We start from the raw sequence: 6,762 nt of genomic DNA, 5'->3' as shown, positions 1-6,762 counted from the left end.
GCTGTAGGTGAAATACTTTGCAGTAATTACACTGTGTCGAGACAGAAGGGTTTTGAAATTGCAATCCATTGATTATGTTAAACAGCAAAGATCTAAAGGGGGGAAATGGATGCATGCAGGCAGCAGAATGCAGTTGTAAAACCACAGATGCTTCAGAGATCCCATATTAGAACAATTACTTTGTGGGATGAAAATGATCATGTGCTTGGACAATATAAGTGATAGCACTTGTGTGATAGTCAGTGGGTCAATCCCGTTTACTGTTCCGAACCCAACAGACGGCTCATTAAGTGAAGAAACATGGTTTAACAACAAACAATTATGCACAGAACCTAGCACCGCGAGTGGAATTGCAACACCTGCAGAGACCCTTAAAGCTAATTTGGGAGAAATCCTTTGAGTGAGACATTAACTCAGCACAAATGATATGGAAAACTCAATTAACATTTAACCAAGTGATGAAATACAACAATACAAACAACTGTGCCTCTGGGCACAGTGAAAATAAGCCCTCGTTAGCCAGATGGAAATTATTAATATAAGATAATAAGAAGACCTCCCCCAGTGCAAGGCTGTGTGGGGCGGAAAAGTTAAAGATGTTGCCTTTATTTACCAAAAATGAACATTAACAAAGAATATTCATTAGGAGGAAAGTACTGTTTATCTCATTAGTAAATTCAAACCAATTTGAGAAGGTACACAAACAGAAACAGGTTGCTATATTTTACTGACTAGATTCCCCTATTTTCAATGCTACTTTTGTTGGTCATTTAAATTTAAAAAACAGATTTAAAAAGATTTAGATTTAAACTCTGTTTAACAATGCCAATATCCTCTTACTGGTAATTCTGTCACCAGGCTGCTGCGTAGTAGATAGCAATATTGATTTCAGTGTTGGTGGTCTTCGATCTACCAAACAGCTTGCTTATCTCATCCCTGCATCATAATGAAATTAAAACATTGGGAGCAGAGGTTGGGATCATGGGGGGAAGTGTTGCTACCAGAGTGGTGATGGCCCTAACCTTTCTCTCTCACATGTTACTAATTAATAAAGCAATATATCAATCTAAAAACAGCTTATTCTGCTGTTGTCATTCTTCAACTGCACTGTAGTTGCTTCAAACGTGCTTGACACTTTCCTGACCCCACTGATAAATAAAGAATTGCTTTGGAATGAGCCCTTCATCATTAAAATCTCCTCATTACACTCAGTATACCTCTGAATTTTCTGAATTTGAATTTCAATCTGCTCCAGTCATTGATATTTTTCTTGTCTACAGCTTGGCAGTCTGTTGTTGTATGTTTATGTGGCGGTTTATGACTTTGTCCGGACCCCTGTAAAACACAATAAAGAAAACAATAAATTTACTGTTTGCATATTCTCCTGTACTGTGACATGCCCACAGTATTCTTGTTGCAAAACTGGAATATACTGCCATAAAGTGAAGCCATGTGTTGCTATTAGAGGCACATGCAATGCTGTACAATATACATATATGATTTATGGAACACCGACATTGCCCCTTCAATTCCCATCTATATCCGCTGCTATAATTTTACTCAACAGCATTTTTCTTGTAGTTGCTGCATGGATTGATGTGCATAATTTATTTACTTTCCGACAGATTTTAAATAGGAAGCATCTAACCATGGAGTAACCTTGGTGTCTCATCCAAGTGCAGTTACATCGCTGTCACTTTGAAGAAAACAAAGTGTGAAAAAGCTAATTTATTTCCTTTTTACACACCCTTACAAGGGCCAGAGTTAGAAGGCAATGAGTCCCTCTGTTGCTTTTATCAACTGAAATATGAAAATGCTATGAGCGGCTAACAAGTTTGTTGACACTACTCTGATTATAAACTGTACTGTATGTCTAGTGAGTAGGTGGCCTCAAAACAGGCTGAAGTCCCTGAGGTGTGACAGCAGTTTCACAGCATCACTTTCATGCAGGGAAGTGGACAGCTTCAATATCCAGCCTTTTGAAGGCTTTTACCTGAAGCAGCACCATGAATGAGCTAGTGGGGATTCACTGTGCTATAAAAACCTTTCAACAGGGTGAATGTTTTGTTGTGGGGATTCATTGTCTAACTTATTCTAACTAATTCAGTCTCTCTAGTAATCAGGTCACCCTGTAGCCCATATTACAATGTGACTTTCTTGTAATTTGTCCTGACTCTACACTGTGCATATGGGCCAGCCCCATCAATACATTTGCCACTGTGCAGTATTCCATCAACATTATCTTCTAGTTAATGTATGAACCTCTGCTTTTTGTTGCCAGAGGGACAGGACTTTAACCGGACCACCAGACAGAGAATATAAAATTAATATTTCATAATGCTCCAACTGCCGTCAGACAAATTTATGTGGACATCCCATCAATAAATGGTTGAAAGATTGATGGAATATGATGTCCCTGGGTGGAGCATGAAGCAGCTGGTGGGATTGTTGATACAAGTGCTATTTTTGGAAGATCCCTGCTTCTTTCCCTTAATCTAGTGGGGCAGCCAACTGATGCATTGTTGCATTTGTTAGTGTGGTCCTGGAAAATAGAAAGCAGAAGGGCATGACACAGGAATGTCCCATCTCTGTTACAGTGTGTTTGAAGTCACTGCTCACTTGTACCTGACATTGTTTTACCAGCAGTTTTGGCCAAGTTACTTTCAATTGTAATATGTTACATATTTCTAGTAAGTTTAATTTGAAAAATATGTGACTTTACAATATTGCTGTCTGATTATCACTGATTACACTACTTTTGCATTACTTTCTCCAAAATAACCGCAGAAGTACAATTAGGCATTATAGACTGGAAGAGGGTAATGTTGTTTCATAGTGGGCAATCAAAGCACAAAAGCTAAAGTTTACTGCAATTCATTACAAATCTAGTGGTGGGCCATATTATATAGCCTGATCTGATCCATTCATGCATTCAAATGAAGAGTGCAGGTATACCCATTTTGAAAATGTAGAGTCTGACTCAGAGTGTGCAGCAATCTCAGCCATCAAATTCCAGCAACAGTTCTTCAGCATTTATGTTTTTCTGGTGGCATGCTGCTGGAAGTGGCACAGTGTGGATGAATTTTGGAGAAAAAAAAGAAAGTTATTTGTTACTTTCCATTGTAAATATATGTATATATATATATTATATGTAATATAACCAAAAGCGTATTAGTAACATTTTATATTACTTAATTACTGCTAAAAGTAAAATATTATTGTAACACATTACTTTCTAACGCATTATACTCAACACTGTCCCCTAGTAAACACAGTATTTGTCTAAACTGGATTTGCTAGTTATATATATTGAAAAAAAACTTGCAACTGATTTCCTCTTAAGTCTTAATGTTACAACCTAATTCACTAAATCAGTATCTAGTAGTTAGAAATAATTATTAAGTGGTACTTCACACACAAACTGAATGAATGAATAGATGCAACCTAATCCTGAAACTGAGACGCTGATGTGGGAAATATTAATGAGCAGAAATTATCATGTGCTCTCTCTGCCTCTGTGACATTTGTCTTCCACCTGCAGGTCTCAGGGCATGTGCCTAGAGGGTTACCTGGAGGGCTACGGCTATCCATGAAATCTGAATGGATACTCAAAATGGCCGTTACAGAAAAAGAAAAGATCTAAAAGCCCATTTGCCTTTAATTTTGGAACAAACAGAGTGACTCAAGGTATAATCTTTAATAAACTCCAATTTACATTAATGATATGGAAATGTCTTTGCAATTAGAGTAAGAGCTTCATTAGCTGGAAGAGTCAAAGAAAGGAAGAAAATGTAAATCAGTGTTTAATTATAGAGTAGTTCTATGTGTGCATCTGGTTTGGAATACATATACATAATGTACTTCTCACAGAGAAGATTACAAAGTACCTTTTGTTGCTGATAACTTATTGTCTAACTGTCCACAATGTGTACATAATAATGTTAGTGTGTACCTCTGGAATATCGATTCATGCTAATTCTGCACAACACCTGACTCTCAGCTCATTTTGTGGTAGCTCTTCTACAACTCTCTGACGTCATAAATAAATTAGTTGAGTGTCAAAGCAAATGCTGAACGTTTGTACAGAGAAACCCACAAGCCAAGGATAGAGGGACCACACAATATTAGTTGTGACAATGACTGATCCAAACCCCTGGAACAGTTTTCAATGGATTTGACATAGTCCCATCTTGCCGGATCTGTCAAACTCCTCTTGAACTTTTCTTTCTATTATTTTGCGGGAAGGAACACAGTACAGCCTAGAGCAGCTCCTGCATGGGTTTGAAGTAATGTGCTTTACCCTGACAGTGAAGATAAAGGGCTGGGGCTGGGGGTGAGGAGGAAAAAACAACAACTCTGAGGTCTCCAGAGAGCTTAGTGTGAATGTGAAGGTTGGCTCTGCAGTTTTATGCCAATATAAGACTGGTATTTGATTCAAGTATTAGACTACTGCAAGCAATTAATTTACCATGAGCATTACACTGAAAAGACTTTGACCTTCTGATGCTCTCCATAAACACCCAGACAGCCTCTACATGAAATGAAATGAAACAAGGCTAAATGCAATTTTATTTAATTTGCATCATTGACTTCTTGGAAGTTGGCAATTCCAAACCAGGCCTAGAGTATTTTAACAACCGCTTAACCATGTTCCAGTCATGCATGTTTTATATGTGAGTCTATTTTTTTTATTTGTCAAACCACAGTAAACATACAAGGATTATGACACTGCTACTCTACTGGAATTATGAAATTTCAACTTCTCAAGTGGCATTTGATCAAGAGGAACTCCCACTCAGGAACAGCTGTGTTATCTTAAGGTAAGGAATTTCCTTATGAAATCCATTCCAGTTCCTGTGTATTTTTTTTCCGATATACTGAAATTACAGATGTTGGTCTGACTGACTGCAGGGTTCTTTATCCAATAAGTGTAATTTCCTCAATGCAATTACATCATTGATGGCAGCCAGATTCCTAGCCTGAACTCAAGTGAAAATTAGAGAAAGAGTTCTAATCTGGAGGTTTTGTATGTAAGGCAAATATTTGCATCACAAGGACTTGGCATAACATCGTCTGATCAGCTGATTACCATAGTGATGAGAATCTTCAAAGGGAAAACTTTGTTCTTCGGGGGTTGAGCTCAGAGTTATAGGTTATGAGCAGCAATATTGACTGTCTCTGAGGGCATGTTCTGCTCAGCAGCAGGAATATGGGACACTCCACTGTTGATTATAATGAAGTGGGGGAAAAGGCAAAAGCTTACTTTTGGAAGAGGAGAAAAAGGAGAAGTAGTTTTTTTTTGACAGAGCTCATTATCTTCTCTGAAGGTGTTTGAGGCTTTAAAAAGCAGCAGGAGCAGCGGAGAGAAGAGTAGAGAGGAGAGGAGTTAGATATGGAATATCCAGAGAAGCTGGAAATTCGTGATGTGATGAGTGTTATACTGTGGGGATCCGTTTCTTAATTATTCCGCTAGGACAGTCATTTTCCCTCTATTCCCCAGCTATGAAACACCCTCCATATGGCACCTTTGGCAAAGGCCATTTTTCTACTCCTCAACAGGCAGTCATCAGGGGTGAGCCTGCATGGCCATCTGAAATGTGCTGACACCTTGCTTTTTGGAACAGTTAGTGGGTTAGAGGTAATGAGAGGAGTGAAGTCGAGGGACTGGTGTATGCAGAATAAATTTCCCTTTTTCTTTTTTATTGCAACAGATGCTCCTTTCCATACTCTTAATCATATACTGTAACGTAATATTAGTCATCAGACACCCTCTCTGGGGAATAAGGGGGTGCTATTATAGTGAAGTGATGGAAAAGAAAAAAGGGTTTTGGATGCCATGCTGCAGTCCGTTTTGTGGTGTGGGGCCGATGCCAGACATCCCTCTCTCTCTCTTTCTGATACTGCTACTCAGCACTGCAGCACTGTAGCAACAGGATGGGTCTCTCCCTTAATGTGTGTGTGTGGGAGAGACAGAGGGAGACAAATGCGGGAGGGGAGTCACAGAAAATGAAAATGAAGTCACAGCATGTCAGGGCAGCAGCAACATGCAGCGCCGATATTGAGATAACAAGCATGTTGCCATGGGAGAGAAAACTGTAAAGGAACAAAGCGGCTCGGACACCGCTCAGAAGATTTTCGCATCCATTTGTTTTAAGATGGTACAGAAAAGGGGTGGCATCCTGCCAGTGATGAGCTCTTGTCTGTGTGTGTGTGTGTGTGTGTGTGTGTGTGTGTGTGTGTGTGTGTGTGTGTGTGTGTGTGTGTGTGTGTGAAAGAGAGAGAGAGAAAGTCACTTCATCAGATGTGTCTTACAAAGTGAGGACAGAACATTTCCCTGATGTCCTACACTTAATATTGGAAGCAAACCTGTAGAAATTGATTGATTGAAAATGATTATTATTCTGTTGGGGAAAGGATGAGTAATGCTTAACTCTAGTGTGTGGCTGAATGTGTGCACTGTAGCTTTACTCCTGCTGCAATATACTCAGACCTTTGCAGGAATCTAAGAATCTGACTCACCTTGTTACATACGGATATACATAACAGATCATATGCATATTGTATATGGACTCACAGCACATTACTATTGTTGCAAAGACCTACTGTAAACAGAATGTATATGCCACTTACTCAACAATCTAAAAGCTAGCCTATATAGTCCAAAGTCCTGAATAATAAATTACATCCACCACAAAAGTGCTCCTCCTGCTCAACTGAATTAAGTATGATTGATCCACACATTGCCTCTGGAACTATAAGAAA

The sequence above is a fragment of the Dicentrarchus labrax genome, unplaced genomic scaffold (genome assembly GCF_905237075.1).
Source record: "Dicentrarchus labrax unplaced genomic scaffold, dlabrax2021, whole genome shotgun sequence".
In the NCBI taxonomy this organism is placed as follows: domain Eukaryota; kingdom Metazoa; phylum Chordata; class Actinopteri; family Moronidae; genus Dicentrarchus; species Dicentrarchus labrax.
This window is presented reverse-complemented; position numbering follows the sequence as displayed.